The sequence below is a fragment of the Pinus tabuliformis genome, chromosome 1_1 (assembly GCF_031772625.1).
Source record: "Pinus tabuliformis cultivar Carrire ecotype Pingquan chromosome 1_1, CPIR1, whole genome shotgun sequence".
In the NCBI taxonomy this organism is placed as follows: Eukaryota; Viridiplantae; Streptophyta; class Pinopsida; order Pinales; family Pinaceae; genus Pinus; species Pinus tabuliformis.
Window position 1 is genome coordinate 465,661,812 of NC_142297.1, and position 20,499 is coordinate 465,682,310.

The window sequence follows — 20,499 nt, forward strand, 5'->3', positions numbered from 1 at the left end:
ATGACTAACCAAATTCACTCTATTAACATAAAAATAATAAAAAACATGCAATAAACCAATGAGAATGGTGGATTAAGTCAACTTAGGAGGTTGGATGAGCCCAAATAATTGTCCATTTTTGGGTCTCATCAGAACGCTTGTTGCATGTCAACAAATTTGGATTCTGAAGGAATTTGTCATGTGTTCCAAGGCTTTCAACATCTAGAAAAAACTAAAGCTAATGCAGAAATAGTTGTCCCAATATTAAAACATCCTAAGACTCTTTTCCAGATTCAAATTAGAACGATGTAACACACATTTGTAAGAATTTATGAGTTATCAAGGATTTCATTTCTATTAGACAACGGTTGGGATTGACAATCTTCAGTTGGATTATTGAGGATACAGCTCTGTATATCATCTACAGTTTATTCACAATCACCCACATAGCCTTTGGGGAATTTGGCTATGGCAAGCCATTGTTTTATTCTAGTATCATTTTGCGACAGAATTCTACAGAAGGCCTTTGTTTATGCAGGTTTGGAATCCAAGCTCTTGGACGTGGATGATAAAACAACCATGCACTATTGGACTCCAAAGAAGTGGGATGCCAACAAGAAAAATGTCATTCTCATACATGGCTTTGGGACCAATGCAATGTGGAAATGGTACCCACAGATAAAGCCTTTTACAAAAAGCTTCAATGTCTATGTTCCAGACCTTGTTTTCTTCGGAGGTTTGACAACCCAAAGCTCTGAGAGATCAGAGATTTTTTATTTTTATTTTTATTTTTTATTTATTTTTTTAATATATATATATATATATATATATATATATATATATTTTCAGGCAGAATCTCTCATGAAAATGCTGAAGAGATTCGGTGTGAAAAAATCAGTGTGGTTGGGACCAATTATAGTGGTTTTGTGGCTTACACTTTGGCCTATCTCTACCCCGAGGCTGTGGATAAGGTGGCTTCGCAAGCTTAGCTATCTGTAGGCAGCTGGAAGACAACATAGAGCTACTTAAACATGCAAATATGTCCAAGATTTCAGATCTTTTGCTTCCACAGTTAGATTATTGTTCCACCTAACATTGAGACCGGCTCCACTGGACTAAAAAAACAAACAATTTAATTTTTTTAGGCCTAAAATATCAGATACACAATCTGTCCATTAAATCAATCAAATTTAGAGATTTTTTTTGTTTTGTTTTCTATACTCCTGTTACCGAAAATGAAGTGTTTTAGTTTAATGCATAACAACACGTTTTGGGAATCAGAAAGTGTGGTTAGTCTGACTCGTAGTCTTTACGAATTTCAGAATTTATATGTCTGGTTAGGGTGCCTTTCTTGATGTCATTCCATTCTTCTCATTGGGCATTGAGTGCCATATATTTCTTTTTTTTGTTTTTACATAGATTTGTTTTCTGTGTTACCCTCCCCATTTTTATTTTCAAGTGATGAGTGATGATTGTATAAAAAGCCGGAGAACGAACTTTTAGTTACTGATTTTACCCAGAAGAAGAAGCCACGTATTGCCAGATCTGGAACTATGTCTTAGATCTAGGCTCTCGCGGTGTCACCTGTTTCCAGATTACACGCATTTGATTTCATTTTTTTTAAGGCCAATATTTATTGAATTATGTCAAATCTTGCAAGTTATTGAAATTTTATTCTATATTAATGGCTTAGAACTGTGCAGAGTCTATAACGGAATCTCTGGCATTAAATTTAGAGGGCATTATCGGTTCGGAGGATGGTTATGAGCTTCAGCTTTTACCTAGGGTTTTGAGGTTTATTATGTCTACCGCGGAGGTTAGAGTTCCAGGGCAGGACGGGGAGGAGACGGTGAGCAGCGGGGTTGAGTACGCAGAGTTTGATGAGAGAGTGGAATTTAGTTTCACTTTGTTAGGCTTAAGAGGTGGTAGAGGGAAATCGACACCCCTTCTTTGCCCATGGGAACATTAGCGTTACCCCCAGGTTTCAGGTTCCATCCCACTGACGAAGATCTTATCTCCTGCTATCTCAAGGGCAAACTCATTCATGGCCTTAAAGAAGCAGAGATCGAGGTTATTAGCGAGGTCGACCTTTACAGAAACGAGCCCTGGGATTTGCCTGCTTATCAAGTTTCCCAGAACAGTTATGTTTAGTTTTTCAGTAACAGTAGTTAATGGGATAACCTGGATTTTCTCAGTTGGGTCTGCAGAAGTGTAAAAATTCTGAGAAATCCTTCCTGCCCAGCGGTGATATGGAGTGGTATTTCTTTAGTCCTCGTGACAGGAAGTATCCGAATGGTTCACGCACTAATAGGGCTACTGAAGCTGGGTAATGGAAAGCCACGGGAGGGATCATAAAGTTTACTCTCGAGCAAACACAGTAGGAAAAAAAAAAACTCTAGATTCCTATAGAGGTCGGGCTCCACAAGGTGAACGAACTGATTGGATAATGCATGAATATCGTCTTGAGGAAAATGAATGTGAGGCAGGACCTTGTTTGCAGAATGCTTTTGTCTTATGCTGTGTTTTCAAGAAGAGTGGACTTGGTACAATCATGATTCTTGTTTATGGGAGGTTCCTTAGCCCTCATTTGATCGTGAGGAAACCAAAATCCAGTTATGCTCTCGTAGTCCAGTTCTGCAGAGTCATAAGCAAGGATTTTCATTTGAGGGTATAGCTGCAAGAGGAGTTTGCATGCAATTCCTCAAAATGGAAGATTCCTCAGAAAGAAATGAAGGTGTTTACCCCTGGCTCCAAACTATTAATCTTTCAGAAAATATTCAGCTAAAACAGGTTATTGCGTTGCCATCAACATTAGTAAGAGTGAACCTGCAAGACTGCTGGGAATTGGATACACTGGAGAATCTTTCAAGTCTCGTGAACCTTAAATTTCTCAACATAAATGGTTGCATCGCGCTGGAAACTCTTAATCTACGAGGTCTGATATCCGTGGAAGAGATTGAAGCTGAGAGGTGTTGGAAGCTTAACAGAATAGAAGGGATGAGTATGATCCACATGATGCTTTTTCATTCCGGTCCCCTTGAAAGTTTTGAACTTTCGTTAATCGATTCTTATGGGATTGAAAACAACACCAATGCCAAATTGTTTTGGAGATGGCTTTGTTTTGCTTATGCAAAAATTCAAGGAAATCACTCTCAAAAATTGTTTCAACAACTTTACTCTAAGTTTAATGTATCAAATTTTTTATTTTTATTTATTTATTTATTTTTTGTGATTGCCTTACGCTTTTTTTTTTTGAAACTTGAGTAATTTGATTTTAGAGAAATACCCACATATAGCAAACAAAACTAGTCATGCATGCATGGGCCCATAGGTCTCAAGGGTTCAACATAGCTCTGATACCAAGTGTAAGGACCACATCTATACTATATATATATTTTTTAATTTTTATAAATCACAACAAAATACAACCAGAAGAGAAACACATTGGGAATTCAAATTTATTCAGCACTGTCTAACACATTCCTGAAATTCATTTCAGGAAACATATCATAACATTTACATACATTTAACTAAGATCAAAATAGTATTGCAACACATATGTACCGTTCACTAGAAGACAAGACTCCACTTGCTTTGTTTTTGCTGGTATTCCCTTGTTGTCGGTCATCTCTGTGAGTGAATGATGACGTACTTGATCCGAATGTGATGACCCACCGGTTAACCTCCCAGCCTACTCCTTGGGTACTCTTCTTCCCCGTGGACCCCTGAGCTGCAATGGGGTTGTACAATGGAGGAATGCACTAGCTGGTAGAGGAGAGCCCTCCTTGGCTCAAGAGTCCCCTCTCTAAAATCCTCTACCTCACCAAACTCACTATAGTTTCGTAATCACTGCTCTGACATCATCTCATCCATCCAACAATAGGGTTCCCAAAAGTCCCTTCTCCCATGGCTTGCCCCTTCTTTTATAGGAGTCCTCATAGGTGACACTTGGCATGTCATGCATAATTAATTATTTTTTTATAATTCAATAGCTTGATTATTCACCCACCCATGTGTCACTCTCTCATCAAGGGTCTCCCAAAATTATTTACTTAAATTTTAATTTAAAACTAATATTTTCCTCACCTCAACAAGATTCCTATTTCTTCTCCTAGTTGCCTCTTTATCCCCCTTTTTATTCCTTAATTTGTGTTCATTACTAAAGTCAATTAATGAGTCAAGATTTGATCCCCCTATCTACTCCCTAATTTAACTCAAGTTATCTCTTAGATGGATATTCTTATGTTGGTTGTTGCCACATGGAGGTTCTCTACATTTCTCTAAATTTAATTTATTATTCTTATTTTAATTCACCTTCATCTTCTCTTAATTGGGTTTAATTAGTTTAGGATTAATCTTTATCCTTACAATTATGTCCATCTTTCCCCTTTTACCTAATTAAACTACATAATCTACCTAATATTTTCCAACATGGGAAGGGTAGAGTTTTTAAGGTAATCTATTTTATTTCTTCCTATGATCCTCTTAACCCAAGTTTTATTTTGATTTAATTACCTCGGTTTCTAACATCATTTACCCACCTAGTTTTCATTTCTTGATTATATTTATCAATTAATTTATTTTTAATTATTCCAAGGGTGCCAAGTTTGATCATGCCCTTCAAGAACTTCCCTTGTAGTTCCAAGGGTGCCACGCCTAATAGTTTATTTTTGATGCCAAGGGTTCCAAGTTGGTCATGCCCTTTTAAGAAATTCCCTTGAAGTTCCAAGGGTGCCACACCATTTTCCCTTCAAGCATTTAGTGACTACGAGGGGAAAGTATAGGTGCAACGTCATAGACCACGATCATCTCTTATGTTGCCTGCTATAGTGAGACTTATGGTGTCGGGGATTAAGGAATCTGCCTTGATGCATGCCCCCAGGTAAAATCCTCATGAGCAACCGAACTTTGGGACCTGCCCTCATGGCATCGTGATCTTCAAGGCGAAGGTGTTTCAACCCTTCCAGCCCAAGTCATGGCGGGAGTGCTAGTGGGTGAGATCAAGGACACTGTCCCACCCCTCCCATGTAGTTCCATCCACCTGTACAACCCCATCACCCATATGTGAGTCATTCGGTCAAGCAACTAATCTGTGCCTGCAACCATTAACATATCATTAGAATATAAATAAACATATATGGCAGGTTTCAAAATCGACTTAGAATTTCAAAGATAAAATAATATAAATTTTCATCAAACCAGGTGTCATCAACTCGTCATATGCGAGTGCCTCTGATGGTTTCCTGCCATACTCAATAATCATCAGTACCAAGGTTTTTAACGTTAGTCATTGTCATAATAGCATCATTAACAACTCCTAGTCATTCACATCATTGTTAATTGTAAGCTCAAACTAATGAAATTAGGTAACATAGGGGACACATCCATCATGGCTATCATCATTAAACATCAATGGAAACATACATATTCATTAAGCTATCAACATCGTAACATCAATAGAAATATACCTATCCATCAAATTTATCATCATCATGCTTTTAGTAGAGAGCATACATATCCTTTACTACCCTCATCATCATAAATTCAAATAGAGACGAAACTTAACTATTTAGTGTTACAATCATCATAATACTGATAGATAAGATACATAACCATTCATGCTATCATAATATCAATGGAAATCATACATAAACATCATAACCATGAATATCTCAATCACTAATAATAGTGTCATGTTTCTGAATCCTCAACCTGAGGTCCTCAAAGAATAATGTGTAGTCCTTAGGGCTAAATAAATGTTAGTGTCATATCACTGTCAGTCAACTAGAGCGGGCACTACACTACATACGGCTCAAGGCAGATATTTAGTCTAACAACATATCAACATGATGATCAATCTAACATGAGAATAGACTCGCAATATAAAAAAAATTTAGTGGGTCCATGAATCATAACCAAATACACACATAATACCAAGTAACCAGTCTGATTTCTCATTTATATTAATCCAACAGAAGGTTCAATACATTATACATCTGGCCTCAACCATAGATAAATACATAAAATACCAGGCTCATAGAACATCACGAATCCCAATAGACCTCAACTCTGGCTTTCTTGCTACTTCTCTGGCCTTCAGGTCGGATACTCTGGTAGCTCACACCCTCCTCGTTACTCGTCCTTAACCAAAACTATTCAACCATTCTCTCCTTGTGGTCTCCTCCTTTTGTATGCTCCTCTGTTGTTTTCACTGCCAGCTCTATTTGACTACCTGTCTCATTGGCTACCTCTCATTTGCCTTTTCCACTAGGTTGCCCTTGATTTTTTCTGACACCTTGCCGCAAGCATTTGCAACTTTCTGTTCCCATTTCCCTTCCCAGTTGTCTTCTCAGCAACTTGATCATTGCTTCCACCACCTGTTTTCCCTTCTTCGTATTCTTAAAAACTTTCAAAATTCATAATAAAGGTCCCAACAAGCCTCGACCACAATTCTTTGACTCATCCTCGAGTCAATCTATCTCAAGTACTATGGGTCCTATTGTTGTTTCTGTGGATACTTCTGCTAGTGGCCGCTCTTGTTATTCCATCTGATGAGCTACTAATTTTTTTGTCTCCTCTATCATTGCATGGGTGGTTCCTACTCCAATTGTTCCTTATTTTCTCTGTTGGCCTTCTTTCCCAAATGAAGGCCCCAATTCAGGAACGATGATGGTTGTTTCCTGCCTGAATTCGTTGTATTTGTGGAGGGAAGCTTCCCATGCAATTATGATTGAGTCAGCCTGTTGGGTGAAGTCTTCTACTGCATTGGACATTAGTTCACTTGGTCTTTGGCTCTGCAGGTAGTTCCATTGTTCCTCACTATTATTGCAGACTTCCTTTAGGGCCAATACTTGTAGTCGGACCGGAGGTCTCAGGTCTCAGATCTTCTTTTTAGTTTCGTCGATTCTTCCTCTATCTGAGCGACTTGTGCTTGAATAGCTGCAATTTTTTCGTCGATATTTTGCAGTTGGTCGTAGACTGTGCATTCCTTGTTGTTGGCAAACAAGATTTGAAGTTGTTCCCTCATAAGATATATTGGATGATTATTTATTGTGAGGTTGCTCGACCATTCATGAACTTTATCCATTAGGGCATATCCATCGGCCAGTGCTTCAGCGAGTGCTTGTTTCTTAGCCTGAACCATGCTGATTTTTCCATCTATTTCCCGGGCATATATCTCCACCAGATCTGGAAATGTGGATCTAACTATCTCTAGCATTCTCTCAATGACAATGTTTGTTGCCACTAGACTTGAGCATGCTACTTGTCCTTTGGGGCTTCTATGTTAACATCTATTATCGTTGGCCAGAGTGACTGAAATTTTTCTGTCACCTAATCTACCTATGCCTGTAGATTGGTATTTTCCTATCTTAGGTGATCTCTTTCCTCTGTGACCTCCTGTAGCTATTGCTTCTATTATTCATGTTCCCGGACCAGGTCATCGTGTATCCTTTCAGCTCTTTGCACAACTTGCTGGATGAATGCAAATAGTTGTGTTGATGACCAGTGTTGCAGGGTCTTGGTTTGCATTGTGTTGGGATCTGGAAAGTTGGCTTGAATGGGTAGGCCGCTAGCAATGGATTTTTCGGAGTGGGAGGTGGGAGAGTTTACTGGTTGTGATGGCAGGGTGAACTGGGGGGTGGATGGAATGATATTAGGGTTGGGAACCAACGAGAAATTTATAGGAAATAATGCCTGGTATTGTTCATTTCCCACTAACTCTGGAGTGGATGTGACTGGTTCTTCCCACTATAGTGGGCCTGACCCTAGAAGTAACGACACTAGCGAGGCCGTTTGGGCGCCATTGCCATGGGTGGCCCCTCTAGGTTGTTGGGTTGAGTCTACTTCCATCTCTTCAGTCGCTATCCATGTACTGGGGGGGATGGTTTCCAATAGGGTTGCGGAGGTGGAGGCTGTGTGTGGAGAAGGTTCCCGCGACGGTGGTGGAATGGCAGATGAATTTTGGGGTTTTTCTTCAACAATGGGCGATGCAGATATTGATTGTCCAACTTCATCAGTGAGGTCGACAATGTGAATTGCTTCGGTAGTTCTAGGCTTCTTGGTTGTCGATTTTTTGATTACTTTTTTCTTCCTGGGCTTCAGGATTGTTGGCTGTGATTGAGCATCAGGGCCAACAATAGGAATTTCCTCAGCTAGTGGGGTTCTTATTATTGGATTAAACATAGTAGCACCTTGAAAATGCATGGATTGGGTTGTCTCACCTGAAGGTTTGCCGAAGTTTTCGATTGTCTTCCTTATTGAAAACATTCGTTGTTCCATTTCTAGAACCATTGGCTCTAGGTCCTCCTCGACTTGTCTCTTCCTGTTTCTTTCTCCTGCTTCCCCTGCTTGCGACTATGGCCTCAGTCCTTCAAACAAATACCGGTATTTCCCTTCAGTGATCTCACATGCAACCCATGGCCATGACCCAATCTCGCTATGGAGTATTACCTTGGATAAAACAAATTTTTGCGGCCTCATCTTAAAGGTCTCAGGGTGGACACATCTGGGTCTGAGGTACGTGTGTCCATGCGAGACTCCAAACTAGATGTCTTGCGAAAATTCATCCAGAAGCAGTTTGGGTATTCTTTTTGTTGACCTAATTGTGACCAGCATCAGCTCGTACCATTCGACGAAGGTCGCCTCATTGATTTCCTTGCTGCTTGGGTCTCCTGAAACTCTCCATGGATCATACCTAAGTGCTACTGGCTAGCCTTCACTAATCTGCAACATCTCCCTTATTCTTAGTGGTTGTGACTTCTACATTTCTAAATTCATCAATATGTATCCAAATATGAAATTAGTACTCCTCCTATAGATATCCTCATAGGCCTCAAAATCTCATTTAGCACAAAAGCTAACTAGTTGAGCACTTCTCCCTTACAGCAGTGCTCTGCAACCGAGATTGCATCCAGAGTGCACTCGTTTCTCACAAAATGCCTCATTGTTTTTCCTGCTATTATGTAGCAAGTGAATTTTATCTCAATTTTTCTAATAAGATCAATCTTTGCTCCCCTGCCCCCGCGCTTTGTCCCGTATTTCTCATAATAGTCTTTGTCTCCTTCCTTCTTTGCTCTTTTTGTCCCTGCTTGGAACATTGTATTTACTGCATTTCCTCCTGCCGAAAGTCCTGTGAGATGATGGATATCATCCACATGAATTGGATACTCCTTATCAAGCCACAACGATCCTCCATGCATTCTGCTGGCTAGGAGCTTCATGCATTGCATCGCAGCCAGTTGTGTGCCAAAAATTGGCAGACCTATCAGATTGATTAATGTCGATCACTATAGACCTTTGAAATCTTCTTTGAACCTGGTCGTCATTGTGCCATCTCCCTTCAGAATTTCCTCTGTATATACCTCCCTCTTTAGCACTGGAAATTGGAAGCAATCCATAAGATCATTGTCCACTAAGGTGGATTTATCATATTTTCCATATGGATTTTCCAACATGATAATTCACTCATCGAGTCTGTCCTCTGGGATTGAAATAATTCCTTTTTCCATTGATCTTCATCTCTGGTAGACAATTGTTACTGGAGGCCTCGAACTTCTGCACCTCTACTGTTGTTGTTCCTCAGAGAAAATTTGGAGTTCTTCTGCTACCTGCATTTGAAATTCTGTAGTTTCCTGCATTGTCATGCAAATTAAGTAGACAGAACTTGACACGACATTTATGACTGGACTTGGTAACTAATTACTACGACAACTTTCTCTGTGTAGCTTAACCTTGTTGTGTCTTCGTCAATTGACCTAGACTTGACATCTATCACATAGAACGGGGAAGGACAGAGTGGGCCGCATGGTTAATAATTTTTTTCGTGATTGATCCGAATTGGATCCATGAAAACTAGCAAAGTGCTATGATTGTATCAAATCAGGATAGACTTCAAAAATTTATGAACAAAGTGCTATCAGTAAGACCTCTGGACAGTGGCAGTTTGTAGCTAGCAAGGAACGACAAGGACCTCGGCCAAAGCGTGCTGACCAAGGCCCATGGAGACTATGCAGGAGGCAAACTAGAAATTAGGAAGACTAGATCGGGAAACGAAGGCCATTTCTGATGCGCGACTAGCGCATCACTGGGAAAAACCCCTCAAGAAGGAAAAGGTCCCGAGAGCTTGGTCACATGGGAAGCCGAGAAACCGTAGGGAAAGTGCAAAGGCGAAAGGCGGGTCCCGCGCTCCAAAACCGGTGGTATATCGGAGGCACTTTGGGGCGGTAAGTGGATTTGGCGGAGAACAAGCGATTCCATACATTGCACAATGTGTGTCCAACAAATGAGAGAGAAAACCGCCTCTCATCATAGGCTAATGGTCGAGCAAGTCAACTGCGTGATAAGAGTGAACATTGTAGGATCTGGGGGCTCCAGATCTGACAGTGGAGATTGCGCCTGATGGAGAAACCAGATCTGAAGGGAAATTAAGCCGCAACATATAAAAGTCTAAAGTCTGATTTGACCACTAAGTTGGCGGATGAGTCATTCCATAGTGTAACTGAATTACCAAACCGTTGAGGAAAAGCTGGCACAGTTCGTGAGAGGACAAGTGACCACTTCCCTGTGAGACGTTGCTGATGACACAGAGGCAGGGAACTTTATGCGAACAGTAGCAGGCGAACTGAAGAGGTGGAAGAGAAGCAAACAATCAAGGATGTCTTCGATCTAAGCCATGAATGATCAGACAGAAAGACAGAGCGAGAGTGAGAGCGAGATTGAGCACTGTAAGAAAGAAAGAGACAGTGAGACCAAGAGACAGAATAGACAGTGAAGCAAGAGGTAGAAAAACAGAGAGCCTAGCTGACTTGCAACGTAAGGTAGCATCGAGAAGACAGAAGGCTTGAGAGGTTCAAGTAATCCCTATGAGGATCTATCGGGAATTGAGTATCTCATTGGGCTCATCCCATTAAAGACCAGAGAGGTCAAGATTTCGTAAGGAAAGAATCTGTGCACTCCAGTGGCTTGGGGAATCCAAGAACCACCCTACCAAACATTATCTATTTCAGGAGATTCAAATTGAGCTCCTCACTGTAAATCTCTGCTTTAAAGACACAATAAAAGAAGGCCACCACTGAAAGCTGGACCGGAGACATAGCCCTGGAGAATAGGGTGAACTCCTTATTAATTTGTTGTGTTCTTGTATTTGCTTATTGTATTTATCTTACTATTTTCCATTTTCCAGTGTATGTGTATTTTGCAATCTGATCAATCCATTGCCTAAGATAACATAGACACACACCAGCACATGAGTCTGTAATACCTTCACTCATAAATTAATTAACTGAAGTCACTCATGAGTGATTTTCAGATCAAGTGGTATCAAAGCTCTAGGTTGTTAAGGTTAGACAAGCTTGTGTTGGATTTAGCTGTTGAATGCTAACTAGATCAAAGCTCAAATTAGGAGAATGAAAGTTGGTCAAAACTAATCCTAAAATTGGGAGAGTCTATCCTCAAAAGACAATGTCAAAGGAAGGTTTTATGGGGCCAGACCCTCAATTCATAGATAGTTTCCTAGACATAAAGTCCATGGTAGAGGAAATGTATAAAGACTTTAGAAAACATAAGGATGAAGATTCATCAGGCTCTAAACAAGACAAAGGAGAAGATGAGTCTCATTTCCATGACCACTCAAAAGGAAAGGGGAAATAAGAAAGCTTTCTCACACCCCCTAATAGCTTTAAACACAAAAAGAAAGCATCTTTGATCAAACTAGATGTTAAATTTGATTTACTTATATATGATGAAGAGTTGAATGCAGAAAAGCTGGACAATTGGATTAGACAAATTGATGTTTATTGCAGAGTGCAGAATATTGAATCAGACAAGAGCAAGATTCAGCTAGCAATCCTACGCCTTGGAGGCACTGCGTTGGTTTGTTGGGAAGGCAAGACCCAAGCTGACATGAAAAGACATGGTAAGACTATCTCAATCTGGAGTGAATTTTTTTCTGCAATCAAAAAGCAGTTCTATCCATTGGCCTACATGCAGCAAACCATGATGAGCTGGAAAACTCTTTGACAGTTGAAAGGGCAAAGTATGCAAGGGTACACTTAAGAATTTAGAAAGAGAGCATTGATTCTAGGAATCTCATTAGACTCACCTGAGACTTTGTTGAAGTACATTGGTGGTCTACACAGCTACATGAGGCACACTATCCTCATGTTTAATCCCACTAGTATAGATGAGGTATCTGTACAAGCTACTCATCTAGAAGCTAGAGGAAAGAATGGAAGTCTAGAAGTTGGGGGATCATCCCAACCCACTGCAAGCAAGAATAAGGAGAAAAGAAAGTAGAAATGGAAATGAAGGAAGGCTAACACTGCACAGAAAAGCAAGGCTTCATGCACTCATTGTAAAAAGGATGGGCATGATATTGAGCATTGTTGGATTCTGCATCCAGAGCTGAGACCTAAGAAGTTTGAGGGCAAGAAGAAGAATACTTTTGCAACTATTCAAAAATATTTGGGGTCAGACTCAGGAGATGAAACAACCATTGCATCCATAGGTATAAAAGGCAAGAATTCTGAAGCATCTACTAGTAATTCTGCACAATCTACTATTGATGAAGAAAATGAGAGAAAAAGACATGAGCTTTTCCATATTCGAGTTATTTCCAAAAATCAAAAGATTGATACTTTGTTTGATAGTGGCTCACAAGTAAATTTAATTTCTGAAGCAATTGTAAAGAAGTTGGGATTAGTAACTACACCTCACAAGAAACCATACCCATTAGGATGGTTGAATGATAAAGCACAACTACAAGTGACTAGACAATGCAAACTCAAGTTTTCTTTTGGGTCAGCATTTGTAGATGAGGTTGAGTTAGACATAATTCCTTTGGATATATGTGGAATTGTTTTAGGAAGTCCTTACTTGTATGACATAAAAGCTATTTTTTATAGAGTTGAGAACAAGTATCTACTTGTTAAAGATGGAATCAAATACTTTGTAAGAGCTCATAAGCTCAAGAATAATTATACTCTCATAAACTCAGGGTAGATGAAAAGAATGATAAATTCATGCAAGCAATTCTTACTGATGGTTGTAAAGGAAAAGAAACCTGATAAAACCAATGTATTTGAGGGTTGTAATGCTAAAAAACAAGTTGATTTAGAAAAGTTTGTTTCAGAGTATGATATCTTGTTTCAAGAACCTAAAGTTCTGCCAACCAAAAAGGAAATAATGCATGATATTATTTTGTAGCAAGATGCTCCATTTCCTAACATTGGAATGTACAGGTTATTTGCTTTAGAGAATGCTGAAATCAAGAAGCAAGTGCAGGAGTTGCTCGAGAAGGGGTTCATCAGACCTAGCACATCACCATGTGGGTCACCACTCATTTTGGTCAAAAAGAAAGATGGCTCGTGGAGAATTTGCGTTGATTACTGAGCACTGAATAAGATAACAATAAAAAATAATTATCCCCTTCCTCGCATAGATGATCTTCTAGATCAACTGAAAGAAGTTGTTTATTTCTCCAAGCTAGACTTGCATAGTGGATACCATCAGGTCAGATTTGCAGAACAAGATGCATGGAAGACTGCTTTCAAGACAAAGCAGGGATTGTATGAGTGGCTTGTTATGCCTTTTGGCTTAACTAATGCTCTTGCTACTTTCATGAGATTAATGAATGATGTACTCAGACCTTTTCTTGATGATTTTGTTATTGTGTATCTGGATGACATTATGATATTTAGCAAAACGTGGGAAGAACACTTAAAACATGTTAAGCAAACACTAGATGTTTTGAAAAGAGAAAAACTTTATGTTAAACTCTCAAAATGTGAATTTGGAAAAACATCTCTGAATTATTTGGGTCATATAGTAGGGGGTGGTGAATTGAAGATAGATCCCTCTAAGGTGGCAGTCACTGTAAATTGGCCTAAACCCAAATCTGCTATAGAAGTTAGAAGCTTCTTAGGAGCACCACAATATTGTAGAAAGTTCATTTATAACTTTTCCTTAATTGCAGCTCCCTTACATGCTTTAACAGGATTGAACAAGGTGTTTCAGTGGGGAGGCAAACAACAGAAAGCCTTCGACACCTTGAAAGAAAATATTAGTACAACACCTGTACTAGCACTGCCTGATCTTCAAAGACCATTTGAGATCCAAACAAATGCCAGTGACTATGCCATGGGAGCAGTGTTGACACAACACGGTAAACCCATATGTTATCATTCTGAGACATTTAATTCTGCAGTGGTTAACTATCCTACATATGATAAAGAATTGTATGCATTAGTACAGAGTGTGAAGAAGTGGAAACATTACTTAATGGGCAAAGAGACAGTAATACATACTGATCATCAACCACTTCAATATCTACACTCCCAAACTAAGTTGCAGCAATCAAGACACTATAGATGGATGGATTTTCTACAACAGTTTCATTTAGTCATCAGATATAAAAAGGGCATACATAATAAAGTTGCATATATGTTATCTAGACCCATTATAAATGCATATACTATACTTAAGCATAATTTTGTGTTACATGAGAGTTACATTGAACAATATGCTCAAGATATAGACTTTAAAGATGTATATGCAACTTTAAGTCAAGGCAAACGAGTAGAAGAATTGGATTATCATGTAAAGGACCGACTCTTATATCAGTGTGGGAAGTTATGCATTCCACAAACTGAAAGAGTAAAGGTAATTCAAGAAGCACACACTTCTCTAATATTAGGTCACTTTGGGGTAAGCAAAATGGTTGCACAACTGCAAAGATTTTGTTATTGGCCAAAAATGAATGAGACAGTTTCTAGATATGTAAGAGGGTGTACTATGTGTGCTAAAAGCAAACCCAACAATAGAAAACTAGGCTTGTACACTCCGTTACCAGTTCCTTCTCACCCCTGGGAAAGTGTTTCCATGGATTTTGTTGGAGGACTTCCTAAATCTAGGAAAGGTCATGATTATCTATATGTTGCTGTGGATAGGTTCAACAAAATGTGTATTTTGATACCTTGTAATAAACAGATTATAGTTGAACAAACTGCAAAACTATTTTTTGAACATGTATGGGTTCATTTTGATTACCCACTTCCATTGTATCTGATCAAAACACCCGATTTGTGGGGAAGCTTTGGTCAAGTCTGTGGGAACTGATGGACACCAAACTGAAGAAAAGCACAACTTTTCATCCACAAACTGATGGCTAGACAGAAGTAGTTAACAGGATAGTGATCCAGTTACTCAGAGGATATTGCAGCAAGCATCCTAAGCTTTGGGATGAACATTTATGTTATGTGCAACATGCTTACAATAGAGCAAAACATTCTTCTACACAGAGATCTCCTTTTGAGACCTGTTTTGGTTTCACACCAAGGTCTCCTTTGGATTTTGTCTTTGGTAAAGACACCACAGTTGAGGGACATAGTGATGTGGACAAGGCAACTAAGTTCATTGAACAAATCCAAGAGATCCACCAGGCAGTACAAGAACAGCTAGAAAAGAGCAAGGCATGACAAGCATCGGGTGAAGCATAGTTTCCAAGTTGGTGACCAAGTCTGGTTGTATATCAGCAAGGACAGGATGCAAGGTGAAGGTAAAAAGCTAAAACCTATTAGGTATGGACCCTTCAAGATACTTGAGAAGATTGGTGAGAATGCTTTTCATCTTTATCTACCAGCTTACATGTGTATCTACTCAGTCGTAAATGCAGATTGCTTGAGATTGTTTGAACCTTCACTAATTGAGGATCTCGAAGAGCAAAGTCAATTGCCTTCTATTGATGACCTGCTACTTGAATATCTTAAAAAATTGCAGGAAGACACAGTTCTGGACAGGAAGGTGAGGATGACACGCAGAGGAGATGTTGAGTACCTCAGAATTGGGCTCAAAGGTTCAAAGCCGAGTAGTGCAAAATGGATATAGATTGGACAAGTGAGACAATTGTACCCTCACTTAGTCGATGCTTGAAAACCAACTTTTGGTGGTCCAAAAGCTTTTTCAGTGGGAAGGCCGTGATCCGAATTGGATCCATGAAAACTAACAAAGTGCTATGACTGTATCAAATCCGGATAGACTTAAAAAATTTATAAACAAAGAGCTATTAGGAAGACCTCTGGACAGTGGCAGTTTGTAGCCAGCAAGGAACGATGAGGACCAATGCCAAAGCACGCTGACTAAGGTCCATGGAGACCGCGCAGGAGGCAAATTGGCAATTAGGAAGATCGGATCAGGAAATGAAGGCCACTTTTAATGGTGCGATTAGCGCTAATCGCACATCGCTAGGAAAAACCCCTCGAGAAGGAAAAGGCGCCGAGAGCTTGGTCGCATGGGAAGCCGGGAAATCGTAGGGAAAGCGCTAAGGTGAAAGACGGGTCCCGCGCTCCAAAACCGGTGGTATATTGGAGGAACTTTGGGGCGGTAAGTGGATTTGGTAGAGAATGAGTGATTCCATGCATTGCACGACACGTGTCCAACAGATGAGAGAGAAAATCGCCTCTCATTGCGGTCTAATGGTCGAGCAAGACAACTGCGCAATAAGAGCGAACACCGTAGGATCTGGGGGCTCCAGATCTGATAGCGGAGATTGTGCCCAATGGAGAAACTGGATATGAAGGGAAATTAAGCTGCAACATATAAAAGTCTGAAGTCCAATTTGACCGTTAAGTTGGCGGATGAGTCATTCCACAGTGTAACTGAATTACCAAATCGTTGAGGAAAAGCTGGCACAGTTCGTGAGAGGACAAGTGGCCACTTCCCTGTAAGATGTCGGCGATGACGCAGAGGTAGAGAACTCCAAGCGAACAACAGTAGGCGAATCGGAGAGGCGGAAGAGGAAGTGAACAGGCAAGGATGTCTTGGCTTTAAGCCATGAATGAACAGACAGAAAGAGAGAGCGAGAGTGAGAGTGAGAGCAAGAGCGAGCACTGTAAGAAAGAAAGAGACAGTGAGACCAAGAAACATAAGAGACAGTGCAGCAAGAGATAGAAAAACAGAGAACCGAGCTGACCTGCAGCGTAAGGTAGCATTGAGTAGACAGAAGGCTTGAGAGGTTCAAGAAATCCCTATGAGGATCTGTCGGGAATTGAGTACCACATTGGGCTCATCCCATTAAATACTAGAGAGGTCAAGATTTGGTAAGGAAAGAGTTTGTGCACTCTAGTAGCTTGGGGAATCCAAGAACCACCCTACCAAGCATTATCTTTTTCAGGAGACTCAAATTGAGCTCCTCACTATAAATCTCTACTTTAAAGACACAATAAAATAAGGCCACCACTGAAAGCTAGACCAGAGACGTAGCCCTAGAGAATAGGGTAAACTCCTTATTAATTTGTTGTGTTCTTGTATTTGCTTATTGTATTTCTCTTACTGTTTGCCATTTTCCAGTGTCTATGTATTTTGCAATCTGATCGATCAATTGCCTAAGATAACATAGATATACACTAGCACATGAGTCTATAATACCTTCATTCATTAATTAATTAACTGAGGTCACTCACGAGTGATTTTTAGATCAGTGATGGGGGGTATTTATTAGCTAAATTTGTTCGTAACAGGAAAAGATTTTATGGGCCTTTGTCTCACAATTGTATTATTATTTACTTATTATGGAGGACTAGTTGTACAATGAAAAATACTGACAAAGCGTGTGACTATCCCCCGACCACAAATGGGTTTCGGCGGTATGATATTGTTTTTGCAACCTTATTGGCACCTTTTCTTTATTTTCCGAAAAGATAAAATACTATAAAAGACGTGAATTACAAATGAACTTGGCAATAAAATAAGTATGTATTATTGATGAAAACCTACCTGCGGGCTCGTCTCCAAGACCCCTTAACTTGATTGCATGGTTGTGGGCTTGTGGAAGGGCTTTAGGCATGCGTCGTTCACCCATCCTGGTAGCATTATGTCATCTAGTTGCACTAGCTTTACCGCTCCGGAATCTTTAATCTCCACAACTATAAATGGACCGAGCCAATGCATTTGTAATTTCCCTAGAAACTTTTGGAATTTTCTGTCATATAGAAGTGCATGATCTCTAACTCAGAATGATTTCTTTCTGATATGTCTGTCATGCCAATATTTCTGCCTCCTTTTCTCTACTGATTGGTGGAACTCAGCTAGGAATCTTGATTCATCTAGTTCCATCAGTTGATCCATTCTTTCTTTTAATGTTGCATCATCTGTCATTTTGGTTGCTTGAGAGATAAAAATGCTTGGTACTATGAATTCCGTTGGGACCACTACTTCTCTTCCATATACCAGCTGAAATGGTGTTTGTTTGTGTATTCTTTTCACTGTTGTTCTAGCACTCGCTCATCCCAGTCGTCCTTGTTTACTGATACAATTTTTGTGAGGCCCTTCTCCAGTATTTTATTAAACGCTTCAATTGTTCCATTGACTTGGGGGTGGTATGGGATACTTTTGTGATGTTGAACCATAAAGTTCTTTAGAAGAGAATCAACAATTTCATTAATGAAATGTGTCCCTTGATCACTTGTAAAGCTTTTTGGACTTCCAAACCTTGATATTATGCATTCAAAGATAAATCTTACAACATTATCGGTTGTATAGTCCTTGACTGATGTTGCTTCTACCCATCATGTGAGATATTCCGTAGCCATTATGATGTATCTTGCATGTGAACATTGCATTGTTGGTGTTATAAGGCTGATGAAGTCTATCACCCACTTCTCAAAAAGCTATATGGTGTGAAATGGGTTTAAAAGCAATACATCTCGATGTGATGGGTTTCCAACTCTCTAAAATACATCACAAATTTTAGCGTCTTCCTTAGAATCCTTGTGGATGGTTGGTCACCATAATCGTGCATGCAGTATTTTCCTTGCGGTCGCTTTCCCTCCGACATGGCCTCCCGCAACTCTAGCGTGACACTCCTAGAGCACTTCTTCCCTTTCGTGTTGAAGTATACAATGTCTTAGAATCTGATCAAGGCCCATCTTGTAGAGATGTCCTGCAATTAGTTGATAATCCACTGCCCTTACTACTAGATGTCGCTTCTGTGTTGATGTGTACCCCTCCGGGAAGTACCCTGTCGTTAGTAGCCCAACAATTTCTTCTAAGTAGTCTAGAATTTCCTCTATTCTAAATAAGTTAGCATCTGACAATTGATCATCTAATGGCCCTTCATTCTCTCCTAACTCCAGTCTTGACAGATGATCTGGCCCCACATTTAGCCTTCCTGGTTTTATGACTACCTCGAATGTGAATTCTTGGAAGAGTAGTAACCAATGACATATTCTGCCTTCCAATACTGGTTTTTTCACCAAGTATTTCAGTGTTGAGTGGTCTGTGAAGAATTTGAATGGCGCTCCCAACAAGTAATGCCTGAATTTTTGTAGAGAGTAAACCATGGCCAATGCTTCTCTCTCTGTTGTCGTATATTTTCTTTCTGATGTTGATAATTCCTGGTGGAAAAGTACACTAGGTAATCCATATTTCTCTCTTGTGTAACCCCTTATTTTTATTAGTGCAACCCCTTATTGTATTATTGTGCCCATATATTCCCCATGTTGTTATTATTATGCCCCATAGAAGCCCACTATTGTTATTGTTGTGCCCCAACAATGTTATTGTTATGTAGGCTCTGATTGTATTGGGACCCCTTAGAATCTTATATATAGAAAGGAGGTCTTGTCATTTGTATCATCCAATAATTGTTCATATGTGTAATGTAAAGGAGGTTTCCCCCTCAAAGACGCTGATTTTGAAGTTGTTGATCTATCTTTTCTATCTTTTTGCGAGCTAGTTTTGTAAAATTTGTTATTAGAGCCTTTGGATTCTAGGGTTTCACTGCTCCAAATAGATCATCGTGGAATTTTCACTATAAATTTTTGTCTACGAAGTTTAATAAGCTAAAAAAAAACCCATTTGAGCCGAAATTTTTCTAAACCTCGGGTCCAAATTTCAGATCTTGTCTCGCTATATTTTCAGAGATATGATCCGAGGAAGTTAGGGTTTTTGCAAGCTCCATAATTCCATCTCAAACAGGTAATCATGGAATGTTCTATATAATTTTTTTCTACTAAGGTTCAGACATTGAAATTAAAACCCATGTGAGCCAAAAGCTTAATGAATCTTGGGCCTGAATTTCAGATCTTGTTTCGCTATATTTTCGGAGATGTGGTTCAAGACATTTAGGGTTTTTGCAGGCTCCCGAATTACATCCCAAATAGGTGACTTCCAAAAATTGAATATAAGGGTAAAAGATATTCCAGAGGAGCATAGGGTTGATGTGTTCATAGGGACATTAAAGGATAAAATCCAACATGAGGTTCACCTTTGGGAGAATAATATCAAGTTATTCATGGGAGAATATGTATTGAATAGCCCAATTCTTTTCATTCCAATGGGTGGTGCTAATGTTGTGCTAGGAGTCCAATGGCGACAATCCGTGGGTACAATAGCTTTAAATTTTCAAGAAATTTTCATGAATTTTTTTTCAGAAGGAAATGAAGTTGAATGAAGGGGTATCCCAGGGAAACCAGGAAAGATAATCAGCTCTAATGAAATGACAAATCTTCTAAAGAAATAACAATG

General features: G+C 39.6%; 1 pseudogene; it reads left to right on the forward strand.

The window, feature by feature from the left end:
• The first annotated feature begins 447 nt into the window (after positions 1-447).
• On the forward strand, positions 448-2,309 carry LOC149213768 (uncharacterized; annotated as a pseudogene).
• The last annotated feature ends 18,190 nt before the right edge of the window (positions 2,310-20,499 follow it).